We start from the raw sequence: 18,612 nt of genomic DNA, 5'->3' as shown, positions 1-18,612 counted from the left end.
CACAGCACAGACCAAAGTGACAGATTGCCTGATGATAACTTGTTTGATGATGACGCTGTCAGCAATCAACTTTCGGAATACCTGTTCACCAGTAAAACCCTTAAGTTGATGGACAAGGCTCTAGTCAGAATTCCCGATTTTGACCCCCACAATAAGACTATGGATATCCACACACATATCGCGACAGTGGAAGAGGAGGCAATGATTAGAGGGCTGAGGAGACGGGATGAAAAAGCGAGTTTGTTGAAACGGACCTTACATAAAGAATCTATTCCATGGGTAAAGTCACTACCACACAAGGTTAGAAATGATTTTAAACAATTGAGCCTGGCAGTGATTCGGAAGTTTGGAGAATATTCGACACTCACTGAGGGGTTTTATGCTGTAAAATCGATGACCCAGGGCATGGACCAAGATCCACGTGACTACCTCGTCCAATTTAAAAGAGCGTATTACGCAGGCGATGTGAATCAATACCACGAAGGGGATAAAATGTTCAAAATTATGTTTTTTGAATCCTTGAGCCCAGAGATTACAGAAAGGGTGAGAATGGTTTTGAATCCAGAAACCGCATCCTTACGCCGCATAGAGAGCAAGGCGTACATGGCATGGTTATACAGAGCTAAGAATCATAATTCGGATCCAGAACACAGGGAGAGGGATGAGGAACCCAGCCTCTCAGAGAGGAATAAAAATCACCGAGCAGTCCCACCATGCAGAGAGCAGCAGAAACGCACGCACACATGGCAAAATAACCCAGAGAGAGGTTGGCACGAGAATGAGAGCGGCACAAAGCCGAACATTCAGGAGAATCGCAGGAGGGGGAGGTTCAGAATAGAACCATACCAACACCCCATGCCCCGACATGCGCAAGGTCAAGATTACCCACAGGGATGGCGAAGTAACAATCCAGGAAAAATTTGGCACCCAAATGGGAAAAACACTGGGCCAAGGGTGCAGGAGAATCGTAGGAGGGAGAGGTTCAGAGCAGAACCATATCAACACCCCATCCCACGACACACGCAAGGTTCAAATTACGCACAGAGATGGGAAGATAACCACCTAGCGGGAAGGTGTTACACATACCGCGGAGGTATGGATGCGAACATTCACGAGAATCGCAGGATGGGAGGTCAAACACAATCGATCCAATTCCGACCAATTCCTCCACCGGCTATACCAGGAGGGAATAGAGGAATAACACAGAATACGGTCCAAATACGTGATGAACCATCCACAGTGATTGAGAGCGGGCAGCCCATACGCGCCACACCCGCCGAGGTGTTAAACCCGGCGCTCAATGTGAAATACAGGCAGGCTGCAAGTGACAGGGCGGGCAAAAACGTGGACAGTGCTCCCGTAAATGACGCGCGGATCGAATACAAGGACAGGGTTGAATTGAAGCGTGATCGGACAGTACAAAAACAGACAGCAGGGACACGCCCTGAGGAGCGCAGGCATGAGCCTTTGAATGGAAAATATCCAAGGGAAACCAAAAATTATGTGGATCGGAGTGCTAAAATGGAGACGAATGTCCATGACGTACCGGGAATGGTGTTGAAATCCAACACACTAGTAAAAACAAAGAGGGCAACATTACGAGGGACAGAATTAAATCGACACACTGACTCGGCAAATGTGCATGTAATCGCAGAGAGAGCGAATGCCTCGAACCAAGTGTCAAAGTGGGTCGTGTGCGCGAATTCTGGTTATGTGCAGCACAATTTTTCACCACACACTCCCACGACACAGAGAGTCAGAGAGGAAACTACAAAAACGAACCCGAAAACCGTGATCGAATTATCGAAGTGATAAGTGGTGAACGAGGCAACATGAGGAAGGTAACGCATAAATGCGTTCGAAACCGCTACCTAGCGTTTCCCAGGATTTAACAAAAACAAAAATGAATATTCGTCGGAGTCATGATGTATCAGAACCGATGTAACGCAATATCGATGTTTAACGCTTGTTTAATTTTCTTTGCTCAATTCAAATATAACCATGTTAAGTTGTGACACGTACGCGCGCGTTGTAAGGAATAGCAGCAAAACTTGAGGACAATCGATGGTTCATGATGGAAGAAGGGTATACATTTTTTTTTAAAAATAACCCGTGGCCATTTGACCACTGGTCATTTTTAAAAGGGCGGTATGTTGTATCCTAACCCTTCTTCCATAATTGAGATTAATAATATTTGATGATTTTTATATATTATCTTTTTACTTGTTTTTTTAATGATTGAAACACACCAAGCGCAGCAAACTGCAAAACACCAGGTGTTGTTAAGTAATGAACTGGAGGAGGGCTAGGATGGCAGAATTTGCAACCTTGCTTCAAGGAAAGATAAGGCCTGATGAACGGGCACATGTCACCCGTGCAGGCGGCAGAGACAGTGGGAGTGTCAGCCAGACATAGTTAAGGCAAAAAGCCCAACCATCCTGCATGGTTTTAAAGTAACGTCAAAATTCGAAATTCAACAACAGAGTAGGCTAAATTATCGATCCTCGCGCTCGCTCAAATTGGAGACCAGGCTGCGAGCTACATAAATGAACCATTGCCCATTTGCTAATCCAATACTGAATGTTAATATTACTGAAGTCAAAACGAATTCTATGACCTCAGCACATGGGCAAATAATAGGGCAGTGTCGACTCAAAGGCAATGAAAGAAAACAGAGGCGCCTTTGTCTAAATCACAACCACAGAAAGCCAGGAATCATCACTGATTGTGTGTTCAGGGATTCCGAGCTAGTTAGAACACGTGCACAGGGGGGGGGGGCTGATGTAAACAACCCTGCGCGTCTGAATGTGAGGGGGCCTTGGACCTGGAATCAAGAATAACACTCCCAGAGCAGAAGGTTGGACAGGGGGAGAGGTGATTTAAAAGAGTGTTGTATATCTCTCAAGGCGGGCAAGACCCAGCTGAGTAACAAGTCTGCGGGGGTCACCAGAAGTTCGCATTCGCCTAGTTAAGACAAAAAGCTCAATTATTCTGTATTGCTATTAAAGTAACGTTAAAGTCGGAATTTAACAACAGGGTAGGCTAAAGTTTGATATTCACACCCACTCCAATTAAACCAGGTCACAAGTTACGCCTACTGAACCATCACCATCATTAAGTCAATGTGAAATGTTATTTCCATACTTCAATACTTTCTATACAACTCGACCCGAAGCATATGACAATCAGAACCTTCCTAAGTCAAAATTGAATCGCACCCAGACAGGAGCGAATAGTCGATATAAGGTTGACGAGGGAAGGAAATTAAGAGCACGGCGAACTGCAAACGTAAGCAAAAAGCCGGGAACAACACCAGCCCAGCAACAGCGAGTGGGGCTTCGACAGGCCATAAAGTAGAATAATAACTCCCGGGGTCAGGGGACACAAGAAGAAGCAGGCAGACAAAAACCAGAACTGACTCCAAGGTTCAACCGCCCTCACCTACTCAGGAGTGACGGAAATTAATGAGGCCTTGAATTAACGGCAGCTGGACGGCAACAACAACGGCGAGCAGAGATAGGGTGGGGCAAAGACTGCGGGCTATGAATGCAACTTCGTGTCAGTAAAGCCCTGACAAACAAGTTAAGTTAAAGACATCACAATACATAATATCGCACATAACATCAATGTTAACGCTATTCACCGTAAACTATATTCCGCTTATATAACCATCCAGGCACCAAGGAATACGAATTCCTAGGATCAAGAAACTTACCCCTTAACCTAAGATATCGGAAATAAATTAATAGTAATAAGTATATGCATGAAAAGACAAAGTAAAACTTATGGAAAAGCCAGGATAACGGGATGAATCACAACCAGGTCGAATATAATACATAATAAAAAAAACGATGTTAAACCCAGGGTCGGAGAGAAAGGGAGATCCCGGCCGTCTTTGTATCCCCGCAGCGCGGGATAGGAGTGTGTATACGCTCGGGGAAACACCTCCACTTGAGTCAAGCACCACGATGGGAAACGACAGACCTTAGGTTACATACAGAATCATAACTGTGAAATAGTAAGGGACAAATGTTAACTTAAAACTTTTAAACATTTCTTTGTGCGCCGGGTCGGAGAGAGTGTTGCCCCTCCCTCCAGGTTGTGCAACACGAACAAAGACGCCTATGAGACGATTTGTAACGTCTGTGTTTTGGGTCATGAAGAAGGCCAGACAAGAGATAATATTGCACCCAGACAGAGAGACGACTTCGAGGCAATTTGTAACATCTGATTGTTTGCTCGTGGGTTTTATGGAGGGAGTGTGACAACGAATATACCGTCAGTGATGCACACAAGGACACACGGACATACGGACAGACACATGGACACACCTGCCTACGGACAGATCCTGACACAGCAAAAATCGGAAGAAGCCCCGCCTTGTGGGCGGGATCCAGGGGGAATTTTCGGCATAAAGTAAAGGATCCTGAGCATTGGAAACCAGTGCGACGGGAGGGTCCACTCAGAAGCTCGACCGGGAGGGTCGACTCAGGAACGAGTGTGACGAGAGGGTCCACTCAGGAGCGCGACCGGGAGAGTCGGCTCAGGAGGAGTGCGACCAGTGGGTCCACTCAGGAGTGCGACCAGAGAGTCGACTCAGGAGCGAGGGCGACCAGCGGGTCGACCCAGGAGCGAGCTCGACCGGGAGGGTCGACTCAGGAGCGAGCTGCGACCAGCGGGTCGGCTCGACTCATCTTCAGCTCGTCAATCTCTGCTGCCGCCGGAGGTCTCTGCTGCCGCCGGAGTGGTGATCGTTGCGGTTTGGCGACGATCCAGCGCTGCACGCTACGAGCGAGTTGTGGGCGCCACCTACCGACCGGGTTCCGAACTGCGACAGCGTATCAACAGCCATCCGAACCAGTTCGCCACGGTGACAGGGGATCAACTGATACGTATGACGCGCACCGCCCCCTCACCACACGACCACCAGGCGTCTGTTTGACCTAAAGAATCGACTCCGAACACTGACTATTCAAGACAACTCTTACCACTCAAAAACACTCGAACCCATAAGCCATCCGTGGCTGGAAAGCATCACAACGAGACCGAGTGATGGCCCTCCGTCGTTTATAAGAGTATTCTTAATTTTTATCTTTAATATTTAGTGGGCTGTACTCTTAATCGCATAAATTCCCAACAGATCCATCAATACGAACTGATTCTTGGCACCTCCTTCCGCCGAGCCACGCTCACGTGGGGAGTGGTGGCCCACCGGATCCTTATCAGGTGATCTGGTCCCCAATTAGTAAACTTGGTATAAGATAACGATCTTCGGAAAAGGAGCACCGTCGCAGGCCCTTACTCCGAGCCGTTCTGAGATAACCTGCCGATGTATCTGTTGAGATTGGTGCCTTTAAGAATAATAACTGTTTTTGATTGTGTTTTTTTATCGCCGTATAATCTTTCAAGTATCTTTCAGTCATAATCGCCGCACGTACTCGCATCCTCTACAGAATATTCAACTGTTCCGTGACCCAAGGTGTTAACAACGTGATAAGGGTTGCGTATGATCAATAAGGAGTGCGGTACTGCGTGAACAATATTGAGTATAATCATTCATTAACGTTAAGGTTTTCTTAGCATAATATTTGCATGTTTTAACGACTCTCTCTCTCACTAAGAACCATCGCGTTATGCGGGATCCATGTGCCGTTGTCAAAGTGAAATCAGACAATCGTTGATGATACTGTATTGATGCCGTATTGACGTTCCGGGATTGAGAGTTCGCATACTATATCATAGTTAAGGTTGAATTAGTAATAAATTGATCAATACAGAAGTGGTTGTGTGATTCTTTCCTGAAATCTATGCATAAGATCTGCTTCTGCGTTGAGATTTGAACTTGGTGACCTTAATAAACACACTAATACATACTCAGTAAATGTTAAAGCGATAACGGGGTGAACCGGGGACCTAAAAATATAACCACGAATAAACTCTGGGAATGTTAAAGCGAGAATGAGACGAACCTAGACAACGATGCCGAGTTAATCTAAGTTAATCTTGCATACTTACACCACACCTGCATAACTGCATACGATTAATTGCCTTATTCCGATCGATAACCCACCCTCGTCACCGAGGCGGGGTCTGGTTATCATAACGACTTGTATTATCATAATTACACCCACTCGCATAATTAATACGATTGCCTCTCGAATTGGCATAATTAAATGTGCATAATTACATAAATTAACATATTTTCGGATAATTACACATTTGGCCAGATTTCATTTAATTATTATTATTTTCACTGAATATTCATAACCCACATATACAACATAATAATTTCACCCACGCACGCATACAACATAACAAATTTTCTTAACCCAACATATACAACATACCTGTGTAATGAGTGCACTATTATGGGACGGGGTATAATAAAGTGATATTAAGACCAATATGAATAGACTAGTAACGTGCTACAAATTCGGTTACCCGAGTTTGATTCCCATCCACAGATAAAATCACTGCCGAGTGATATTTTAACCGGTTCTGAGCCTCCCCCTTCACCCACCACTGTTGACCAGCGTGGTGAAGTATGGTCAAACAACCTTCATGGCCGGCAACGTATGGGCAGGCATTCATCCGGCAGCATACTGACAAAAGGGCTGAACATTTTTATTTAAACTAAAAAGTATTTAAAACTACACTATTTTATGTATTTACCAAGTAAAGCCCACTGAGCTATTACCAATGTTTTTAAAGTGACCTGGCCACAAATGATAGCTCAACTAAGTGGCTTATCACGTGTAAATGTATCGCAGACAAATCCTCCAAACGCGTGTTTTTAACTGTGGAGGGAAGAACAGGAGGGCCTGGGGAAAACTCCACGTGGCCACGGGGAGAACATGCAAACTCCAAATATACATCAGGCGTCAGGGTTGGGATCGAACCCATGAGTTCCTGCATACCAGGTGAGGGAGATAACATCTCGCCACCGCTGTGCTGGGTCACACATGGGCAGTGTCGTAGCAGCCGTAAGTGGTGTTGCTTCTTCTCATTTCGCCTCCGTCAGCCAGCATTTAAAACTCCACATGCCTATTGTGGCCACCCAGTCTCCCGAATTGTTAATAACGTGGTTTAAAAAGTTTGACAACGGCAACGATCCGAACATCACCGACCGGCAGCTCAAACCCAGGCTTCCCTCGCTGCTCACTCAGCGCTCTCACGCAGTGAGGGCACCTTGGAAAACAAGGGAGCTTTTGAAGATTTCAGCTGAAAGTGACGACGTCCTGAGAGATAGATTCACCTCCCCATCCGTCCCCCGCCTCCCCAACTGACCCCCTCCGACTCGCCCAGGCCCCCACCCTGGCCAAGTCCCGCCCGGCTCGTGTAGTAGACGCGATGCTCCGGGCACCCGGGCTTGTCGGGAGGCCGCTATTGAGTGTAATGGATCGGAAAGGCGAAATTTTGGCACCATTAATTTTTCAAAAGCGTGCGATTCCTCTGCATTTCTCTCCCTCCGCATGCCTCCCGCCCTCCGCCCCCACTCTCGCTTTTCCTCGTGTTCCATCACTCTCCCCTTTTTACCCCCCCCCCTCTCTTCTTTCCCTCTCCAGCGCATGCCAAGATCTTCAAGTGCCGGAGAAAGCCGTTCTAAACGAGAAGTCAATCCAGCCGAGATCCGTCACGGGAACCCCCTCGGAATGGATAAATCGCAGCCGGCGAACCGGGGAAATAGAGAGAGCTCTTTGCTGTGCATATTATTAGCGGGCAGGCATGTCTAGTGTTGGCATGGTGGTTGGCTCGAGTTTTCCTGCTCGCAATCCACGTCAGCCTGATGATGAGGCACCATCGCGCCGCGCTTTTAAGTGTGGGAGGAATGCATGCGCGTACACACACACGCACGCACACGCACACACCGAGAACACTTAAACATTATCTGCGACACAACTCAATAATTCATTAAAAAGCGCGGCTTTTGGGATCTTTAAAAGGTTTTAGAGAACGAAGTAAAATACCAAAAATACACGCAGTGGCGGGGCGATGGCAGCGGCCACCACCGCTAAGAGTGTACCTTTCAATTTTTAACGCAAAGTTTTAGTCGTGGGGTTTTTTTTCTTTGCGTCGCACTAATAAAACAAAAAAAAGCGCAACAGCGAAAAGACCACGGCAAAATCACTGCAGTGGGGGCCACAACACATGCATTTTTCACGCGCCCTGGTATTAATATTAATACTAATAGCAAGCATGCAGGTTTCCGTGGCCTGGGATATTCCTCGGAGGACGCGTCTCACGAGGAAACCCACTCGATCGCAGCATTGGCGCGACTCTTTCCAAAAAAATAAAATAAAAGCATGGATTAAAAAAAAAACACCACCCGTAACCGCAAAAAGGTATTTACAAGAATAGCTCTTTATTAATTGATGCGGTAAGGGGGGTGCGACTGCGAGGTGCAGCGAGGGAAATGCAGCGTGCCGCGATTCGCTTTAATAAAACATGGGCCCAGAAGAAGGGGACCCATTGGGCTATCTATCTGTGCGGCGTTGTCTCTCTCTTTCTGCGTGGGAGTTTGTAAAAATGCGTGTCTGTGCGTGCATGCGACCAGTGGCCCAATGGTTACTAACGGGGGTTCTCGCTGGAGCCAAAGCACACATAACAAGTTTACGGGACCGCTCAAATGCGTTGGTCCACTTTCTACCTTCGATAAAAATATGGTATATATATCTATAAAAATATCTTTGTATGTGAATGTGTGGTTTACGCGGTGGTGTAGTGGTTAGTGCAATGCGATTGTACCCAGCGCTCTGTAGTGATAGTTATATTCCCGGTCACGACTAACGTCAGTGGCGAGTAATATCTGAACTGGGCCTCTCCCGACTTCACCAACCTGCACTGACCAGCGTGGTGAAGTATAGTCAAACAAATCTAGGTAACCAACAGGGTGGGGATCCTTCAATTCAGCACTAGGTTGACAAAGGGATATTATTTATTTTAATTGTTTTCCAAGTTCATAGAATTGCAATTTCATGGCTGAACATATTTCTCATTATCTAACCGGATTTGCATTTTAGCTAACATTTCAACTCTTTGGGTGGCTTCTTGCCAGTCAACATCCTCAGCCAGTGTCTATCCTCTGCTGGATGAGGACCTCCCCACGCCATGTCGATCGTGGGGGTTATTTGACCATATATCACTAGGTTGATCAGTGCGGGTTGGTGAAGAGGTGGGTCCCAGGATCGGCTCAGACATCACTGGACACTGATATTAGCCGTGGCTGAGACTGCAACTTCAGTGGCCGGATGCATAGTGCAGTGCCCAAGCGGCTTCCCCTCTTGCCAGTAGTCTCGTAATTATTGTGTTGCATTCAGCAAGCTTTGCTTTAGCGGGTGAGGCCCACTGAGACAAATCATGTCGTTTGCTTATAAGCGTAGTGTCGTGCGTCCCTTCTTCCTTCTCGCTTGAGGCTTGTGTGTGCGTGCGGGTGGCGTGCGTCGCACACACACTCAGTCGGAGACGAGGTAGTCGCAGGAGGTACCGTCCTTCCCTTTAATTGTTGTTGAGTTCACGCCACCACTCAGAACCCCTCTCCAATTACTGTCCGGCCGTGCAATGATCGGGCGAAGGCGGCAGCAACGAGGGCGGCGACGACGACAGCGATGACGAGACGAATCCAATCCCAGAACCGGCAGCCCAGAGCTCTCCGCTTTTTATATTCCCTTTTCAAACCCACCAGAGGGTTCTAGGGGCTTCCCCACGAGGTCTACCGTGACCCTTGCCCCAGTTCCTCCGCCCTGCCGGCACACCAGTGTATATGTAGGACTTGAAATGGCATGCGCCACGCGTTTGGTTGCGATGCGAGCGTGCAGCGGACAGTGGGGGCAACTGAGGATATACAGTTGTTGTTGCGCCAATTAAGGGGTGAGATCATTAAGAGACGCCACAGGTGTTAAGGGTAACTGAGGACGCAGGCCGGTGATTGGTCGAGAGGGTGAGTGGTTGATGACTGGCATCGGGGTGGCGACGATAACAGGATCACGTGAGGCTGGGGGCCTGGGGGCGAGTAACGAAGCGGGGGATGACATAATTAATTTGGGCTGATTGGTTCGGGGATAAAGGCAATGAGCGTATGGAGATACGGGAATCATTGTTAGTGTTGGAGTCGCAGTTGGAGTTAGCGTTGGAGTTGGTGCCTGGGACAAGAGTGTATAGTATAGGGTAGCAGTGGACAAAAGTGTATAGTATAGGATAGCAGTGGACAAGAGTGTATAGTATAAGGTAGCAGTGGATAAGAGTGTATAGTATAAGGTAGCAGTGGATAAGAGTGTATAGTATAAGGTAGCAGTGGATAAGAGTGTATAGTATAAGGTAGCAGTGGATAAGAGTGTATAGTATAAGGTAGCAGTGGACAAGGAGAATACAGTATACGGTAGCAGTGGATATAGACTATAGAGAGTACGGACAGAGTAGCAAGGACGGAGCGAGTACAGCGTAGCGAAGCAGCGGAGTAACGGACCTTGGTGGAGAGAGAGAGATGGAGAGTTGTGCATTGAAGAGCATGGAGGAACATTGAGTGATGCTGTCGGAGATGTGAACTATATGCGGAATAAAAGGAACGAGAAAGACAAAGAAGCTGTCGCGTCAGTAAGAGTCCTACATATATGCTCAACGGCATGTACGGTAAGTGCCCACCTGCAGTTGCAGTTGCTGTATAATAGTCAGCGCTATGTCCACCCTCCCCCCCCTCCATTAAAAAAACAGCCGTCCCGGCTGTCAATACAGCAGCAACAACTAACAGGCAAGGCAGGGCAATAACCCCAACTCGAGGAACACCAACGAGAATGAAAAAAACTTCCCCACAATCCCGTTACAACCGCGGCCTCCCCCACAATCAACAACACATTCCACTGCTCCCCGGTGCCCCCCCCCGATAACAAACCAACACTCACCCCAACGCAATGCCCCCGAACTCGTGAATTGGCAACTCCCCACAGGCCCCCCCCCCATCCGTACATCGGCGACACCCCACACACAACGCAGTACCCCTGAACTCGCAAATCGGCAATTCTCCTACAGGCCCCCCCATCCGTGAATTGGCGACACCCCAACACACAACGCAGTGCTCCCGAAATCGCGAATCGACAACTCTCCCACAGGCCCCCCATCCGCGAATCGGCAAAACCTCAACACACAATGCAGCGCCAACCCCCCTCCCCCCCTCACAACCGACGCACCACCTCAATCTCCCTTTAACCCAGGCCCTTAGCCCCAAAACCCCCTCACCCTCGGATCCCCTCTCAGTGCAAGGGAGAATCCCCCCACGTGATCCAGTCCATGGTGCCAGTCACCCCCATCTCAGTGGGGTCCTGCACCTCCGGAATCCGGAGGGCCAAGAAACGATGGAGGTGGAGTCCTCGGCTCAAAGGGCATGGCCCTTCACCGCTCAGCAGTGCCCGCTCGAGTTCGGTCCCCAAGACCTCGCACTTCGCAGTCTCGGTAGGTCTCAGAGACGGGGCTTGAGTTGACTGTGCCAGTGGGCCCACGAGCACGGATGACTCTATAGGTACTTACTCATCAGTGTGGCCCGACCCACCACACATGAAGCACTTGGACGTGAGTCTCCAAGGCAGAGGGAGCGTTCCCCACCACAGGTTTTCCCTCGGGGGTGTTGATGCTTGAGCCCCCCAGCCCCCCACTGCCGCCACCATATCTTGCAGGCTCCATGTTTCAGCCTCCCACCTTGCCGGCTGCTGTTTCTCCTCGAAGACCTGCATCTTCCTGGCCACTGTTGAGGATTGAATTTCTGTGCTGACAGCGGAGTGCAGGGCAACCCTCAATCTTCTCGCCAGCTCCCGCAACCTCTCCGCCACTCTAAGGTTGAGCGCCCCTTCACCCAAGAGTGGGTATGCCTCACGTCCCAGTGCCAGCAGCGCTGCCCGGAAGGCATAGAGAATCTCGTCCTCCATCCGCTCCCTCTGGAGGAATCTTGTGCAAGCCTCCCGTGCCAGATCAGGAGCGGCCTCCTGCATCTCCGTCACTCTTCGCGCCTCCTCTGCACTTTCCTGCACTTGCCTCAAAATGGCGCCTGCTGGCCATGGGAGGTCCTCCGGTGACAAAATGGTGCTCACCATGTGAGCAGTTCCCCTTACAGAGCCCCCTGCTCCTGCTCCGATGGGAGCTCCCGCTCTGTTTTCTCCGCTTTCCTCCGTGCCATCCCCTGGGGTTCGCACCTCATGCCGGCCCGCACCACTCTCCACATGGCGGTCCTCCGCCATGCTGCTTGGTCGGCGCTTGACCACAGGAACATCTCAGCCCCTCTCCTCGTCGACATGTAGCTCCTGCTCTCTCTCCGTCAATGTGCAGCCTTCGTTTTCTCTCTCCGTCGACGTGCAACCGCCCTCTCTCTCTGTCGACGTGCAGCCTCTCTCTCCGTCGACGCTCATCCGCTCCCGCCACCTGGCATAGCTACTCTTTCCGTCGACGCTCGGCCACTTTCTCTCCGTCAACGTACAGTTGCTCTTTCTCTGTTGAGGCGGAGCCGCTCCCACCTTCTTGCGTAACCGCTCCCGCCATGGACGCCCAGCTGCTCTCTCTCTCTGTCGACATGCATCAGGTCTCTCTCTGTCGACGCGTAGCCGCTCCCGCCTCCTTGGGTAGCTGCCCCCGCCGTCGATGCCCAGCCGCTCTCCCCTCACGGATGCGTAGCCGCTCACCCCGCAATTTTGCGTAGCAGCTGTCCTGCCGATCCGCAGTGGCTCCTCTGCTGCCCAGCAGCCATGGGCTTGGTAACCGGGGTCTGGGGTCTTGGGTCCTGGGGATGTCGGAGGGATGACCGTCTTGCCGTCCTCATCCCGACGACACTACAGATGGATTTTTTTAATACCCCACTCCTGATACCAAATGTAGTGTTGTGCATCTCTTCTTCCTTTTCGCTCGAAGCTTGTGTGTGATTTGTGATCTCCAGATGTGTGCGTGGAGTCGTTTTCAAGGGGGTGGATTGTACGCCAATGGTCTATGAGGGAGAGTTATTATATTGTTGTGGGTGTTGATAGTGTTATACGTGGTCACTGCTACTTACCTGATGTAGCGCCAGCCATGGGTCAACAGGGGGCGAAATCGAGTACGGTCTGTATTAAGTAACGCCGTTAGGCCAGGGAACCCAGAGGGCGGTTGGGAACCGGAGGTATACATCCCAGGCCCCCAGGGGGGCTGGGGGATTACGAAATAGTCCAGGTCCCTCCAGAAGGTTCCAGAGAGTAGGCGTGGACAGGGGCAGAGTGACCCTGGGAGCTGTATATAAGGCGAACCCCTGAACGGGTTTGCCAGTCGTTGTTAAGTTGAAGACCCGAAGACCCAACCTAACATAGGACCCTGGGAACCCCCGGACCCGCCGTCCTTCTAAGGGCCGGGACTGAGTGGACCAGTGGCCGGAACCTGAGGACCTTGGCTGGGTCAGGTCAGCTAGCCTCCCCTAGGTCCCCCTAGCCAGAGGGCTGATATATCGAGGAAGTGGTCCCAGTGAGTAGGACATGCTAGCCCGGAAGCTATACCTCCCCAGGGTATTTGGTGGAGGTGCCAATACCCCTTTGTGCTAGGGACCTCGTGTTATAGTTGTTATTGTTATAAATAAACGTGTTGCCTCCAGTGAAGACTAGGTCTCCATTCATTACCACTAAATATCATAGCTACGAGGGCTTCTATGTTGTTATCCCTTTCTCTTTAGGTGGAGGGGGTGTTTTGTTTATTCGGCGGTTGCAGGCCAGGTTCCATTACCCTCTATTATGAAATTATCGTGAGGGTTCGACTGTAGGTTCATTGTGATACATTTTTATGGTGGATGTGTTAATTGGTGCTAGATTATAAACGTTGCAGAGTGTCAGAGGGGCGTCCTCCATTTTGCCATACGCTATTATGTATCTACCAGAAGGGTCTACTATTTGTTTGGAGGGTATGAAAGGTATTTTTTGTGGATCAGGATTCTGACACCTCTACTTTGAGGTATGTGTGGCACTGTAAATATCTTTTCCACCGATGCACGCTATAGTTTAGCGGAGTCAGATATAGTTAATTGGGTCTCTTTTAAGAATGTAATATCAGTTTTTCTAAATTAAATTATCTGAGGGGTTTCTCTCTCTTTATTGCGTGGTTGAGTCAATTAACATTTAAGGAGGTGACTTGTAGGTAAGCTGGGGTAGGGATAGGAAGCTGCTCACCTCCGGGCATTATGGAGGTTGAAGAAAGGTAGTCGGTGTGTTGTTCCTCAACTTTCTATTTTCATTCACGCTTGATTCTGGCCTCCTACCTAGGCCCAGTGATGCATTGTGATCTACAATCAACTACAGACTATTTAACAATCAGAACTCATAATTTTTTTCATGTAATAACAATATATTTGTAGCTATGAAAAAGGTAGATTTATCTATTACAAACTAGTCAGTAGGTAGAGGAAGGGAGAGTGTCTTTTATCGTGAAGGTTGGGAGGTACTTACTTTATCTTACTCGGTAATGACTGAGTGATGACTGCAGCCCGTGGGGCGCCGGTGTCTATCCACGTCCAAACGGCAACCAATGAAACAATAACATGAACATTTATGTACAAACCCTTAATGTTATCACATAACAGAGTGGAATGAAAAAAAACCCATCTGGCTCTTGTATCCATGAATGTCATGTATCTTTTCTTGGACCTGGCCTGTTTGATGGTCATGCGTAATTGTATATATATGTAGAGGAGTAAATGGGGACGTGACGTTAGGTGTGCCGTTCAGTGCGATGACGTCACGTCTCCTAGGGTACTTAAGGGAGACCCCGTGACGTAAGCGGGGTCACTGTGGGAACGGGTAGAGTAAGAAGAGTGAAGAGGGAACCAGGGGTAGAGAGAGGGAATCGAATAGGGAGTCTGGGGAGAAGCCGGTGGTAGCCGTAGAGGTGCTTTTCTCTCCAGTCGGTGGAGTCGGCAGAGTCCACGATCCAACACGAGAGAGAGACCGGAGCTAGCCGGCAGGGACCCAGACTCAGAGTAGGACCCCTAGCCCCTGGGAGTTGTGCATCATGTGTAATATTGTAACAGCTTTAATAAACCCTGGCGGAAGCCCTTAACTTACCTCCGTCTCCGAGTATGTCCGTCAGAACTTCTCTACATATATATAAGGTGGCATGGGCTGTTCAACTGCCGGTCCCATAGACCCACCCCCTCAGTTTGTGCACCCGTAGGGTTAGTTATAGGTTGTGTGCCCCCCAATCTGGGACAAGACCAATAGTTATTAAATGTCATGGAAGGGGGAAGTCCCCCCAGCCGGCGGGTGGAGGTTCACATAGTCCTCTATGAGGGGGAGAGGGGCGTGCTTCCAGAGTGCAGTAGACCTAGATAATGTTTTGTGCCGTGACTATCTATGAATGCAAACTGAGACCTGTGAAAGTGAAGTGATAAAATTGGAGGGTACAATGATGGTAAACAGGAGTTAGCTAACTCCTCATATTGTCGTGTGTCTGGCTGGGCTCTAGGTATTCAGCTTTTTATTCCGGACTGCTATTATCAACTCTAAGCTTTCTGGAGCTTATGAGCTAGATAGTAAGGGTGGATATTTTTTTTACCTGTGTAATGCAGGCGTAAACGGCCTCCCGGATATGACTTCACGGGGGGAGGAGTTAGGTCACGTGGGAGAGAGGGATCAAGTCTTAAGGGGGAGAAACCGGAAGAGACGAGAGAGAGTTTGGGATTGAGATAGAGTGAGGCTACGCAGGGCGGAGGTTGGAGAGTGGCGAGATCGCCACACAGGGAGTGAGACTCGGCACCGTCGGCCAGCGGTGACCGAGCACGGAGGGACGAGCAGCAGCGGTGGAGCTGCTGTGAGGGCAGCCGGAGGTCTGCACGGGGGAACCAGCAGCGGTGGAGCTGCATCGGAGTGGGGAGAGGCTACGGGAGCGAAGGCAGCATCGAGCTGCCGAGCAGAGAGGCTCTGAGCGAGGGCCGTGTGGGACAAGTATAAAGGAACCTGAATAAAGGACAACGGAGACAGACACAGTGAACGAGTCCTTTATTACACTGGTGTCAGAAGTGAAATGGCATGTCAAAACAGCTCAGAAGAAAGAATATTCCTGCGCCATCATCTGCTACATCATCCGACGATGACGACCTTCCTCAGGCGGTGGACCTGCCTGCGATGGAGGAGGAAATCCGAGCGGGACCGAGTGCGGGTCCGGGAGTTCAGGATGTCGCCGCGTTGGTGGACCCGTCTGCGCCGGAGGACGCGGATTTGCGATGGAGACAGATGGCGGCGCAGCTGGAGACGCTGAAAATCGTGCTGGCGCAGTTGTGTGAGCTCGTCACGCCGAGAACGCCGTTGGGGAGAGCCGATGGTGGTCCGCAGGCCAACGCCTTGCCTGTGCTGGCGGCGCCATTGGCCACACGGCACGAAGACGCCATCTTGGGCATGGCGGGAGAAGAACGGTGGGAAGCCGCCATCGTGAACACGTTGCGATGCGACGCCATTTTGAATATGCCGCCTGATTAGTCATCGGCTGAGGACGGCGCGCCAAGGAGTCGCAGTCGTCATCTTACAACCGTTAAGGAATTCTCCATCGGTGGCGATTGGAGTGCTTTCGCCTGCAGATTTTTGGCGGTGGTACGCTCTGCAAGGTGGACTGACGCTGAGGCATTGGAGGTTCTGCCGACTCTTCTCGACGACGAGTCGGTGAGATTCTTTCGTTCTATAAAGGCCGAGAAGAAGAAAACATTGAGAGGAGTTTTCGACGAGATGGCAGATGCATACGAGCCGCCGGATGATGCTCATCGCCGGTTTGTTCAACGACAGCGGGCACCCGAGGAGTCGCCGGTGGCATACAGGGGTGCGGTATTGGAGTTGGCCATGGTCGCATACCCGGAGACGGAGCCTGACCTGCTCGAACCTCTCATCTTGGGTAAGATGCTCGAGCTGTCCCGGGATTTGGGGATTCCTATGCCGGTGTGTGGCCACGAAAAGCTGACATCCTGGGTGGCCGCTAAGTGTCTGGATGCCCAGTTCAACCTGCGCCATTGGAGGCAAGTCACGGCGTGGTCGGGGGGGGGGCCCATCGTCGAAGGAGGTGCCGTGGGTTGGGATTCCAAAAAGGCGGTGTACGTGCCTGACGGGGGGGGGGCCCGCAGGAGCTGACAGCCGCCTCTGCTCCGTGGTCGGGCCGCAGTGGGCTGGGGCCGCGAGCTGCGCCGCCGACACGGGCGCGTCGGGACGGGGGGCCTGCGGCGCGGCGCAACGACATCGACTGCTTCCGCTGTGGGCGTAAGGGCCATTACGCCAGGGACTGCTGGGCCCATGTCCCAGGTCCGCCCCAGCAGGAGGCCTCGTCAACGGACGCGCCGCGGAAGGATCCTCCAGGACAGGCAAGTCGGTGCGCACCAGACACCCGGCAAGGCTTGACACCTCACTCATCACCGTTGTCGTGCGATCCGGGTGTTGTTAACAACGGGAGGCCATCGACTGGGCCATGTCGCTCGGTAACGCAGTGGCGTAAATTGGCACGGCGGGTCGTCGCGGCCGCTACTGGTTCGTCCACTGTACCTGGTTCTATACAAGGGGTGGACGTGCGTATTTTGGTGGATTCCGGAGCGTCCGCGACCATTATATCGGATGTAATTTTCCATCTGTTGGGCATCCCACCAGAGGCCGTGCGTCCGGTTTACGGGTCGTGCGTCGCTGCGAACGGGGGTAGCATGGGCATTGTGGGCCAGGTGGACGCTAAAATATCTATCGGGGGAGTATCGGCCTCGGGAATTGTGTTAATTTCGAGGTCTCTTGCAGTCCCTTGTTTGTTGGGAACTGATTTTCTGGCCAAGATGCCCATTCTGATTAGAATTAATGAAAACTGCATTGAATTGCCGGGTGGCCATAAGATTTCGTTTCTGCCGTCGCCCTTGGGGCGACCTGCTCCGGTCGCCCAGGTGCAGGCGCTGTCCGAGGAATCTGTTGACATTCCACCTGGCTCACAGATGCTTATCCCCTTGCGATATCGGAAGCCTGTGCCTGGTCGGCAAGGTGCAATTGGGGTTTTGTTGTCGCCGTCCGCCACCATAACGGGCGGATCGGCGCTGGTTGGGGCGCAGACTATTGTCCGGCCGGACCAGCAGCCATTTTTGCAGGTGCTTAATGCGAGTACCGAAAATGTATGTGTTCCGGCTGGTACGGTTGTGGCACATGCCACTATGGTGTTTACGGCACAGGATTATCTGGGCAGCCAGGGCGTGGTTGCTGGGGTTTCAGGGCCGGGAGCTGCGGATAATCCCTGGATCGCCGAATTGTGTGGGGAAAATCCTTCCCTTTCCGGGGAACAACGTTGTGCGATTCGTAAATTGTTATTGAATTATTCGGATGTGTTTACTCTGACGATTTGGTTTTTGGGATGCACCTCGTTGCTTTACCATCATATTGACATAGGGGACGCTGCCCCTATTCGGTTAAACTCACATCGGATGAGTCCGGCCGAGCGAGAACACGTTCGAGGGGCAGTGGATGACATGTTGGCTGCGGACATAATATCTCCATTTAATAGCCCATGGGGCGCGCCTGTTGTTTTGGTTAAGAAGAAGGACGGCAAATTGCGATTTTGTGTAGATTTCCGGAAATTAAATAAGATATCTGTGGCAGATGCGTACCCCCTGCCGCGTATGGA

The 18,612-nt window shown here is 50.6% G+C and overlaps 1 long non-coding RNA gene across 2 annotated transcripts in view; it reads left to right on the top strand.

The window, feature by feature from the left end:
* The window catches only part of LOC133348647 (uncharacterized), a 63,681-nt gene extending 55,224 nt beyond the window's left edge, over positions 1-8,457 (top strand). For both annotated transcript variants that reach the window (XR_009755817.1, XR_009755816.1), the window contains one exon: positions 7,566-8,457. This is a non-coding gene — a long non-coding RNA (uncharacterized LOC133348647). The remainder of the gene's footprint in view (positions 1-7,565) is intronic.
* Positions 8,458-18,612: the final 10,155 nt, after the last annotated feature.

Source organism: Lethenteron reissneri, chromosome 27 (assembly GCF_015708825.2).
Source record: "Lethenteron reissneri isolate LAM-NWPU_2019-01 chromosome 27, ASM1570882v1, whole genome shotgun sequence".
NCBI lineage: Eukaryota > Metazoa > Chordata > Hyperoartia > Petromyzontiformes > Petromyzontidae > Lethenteron > Lethenteron reissneri.
This window is presented reverse-complemented; position numbering and strand designations above follow the sequence as displayed.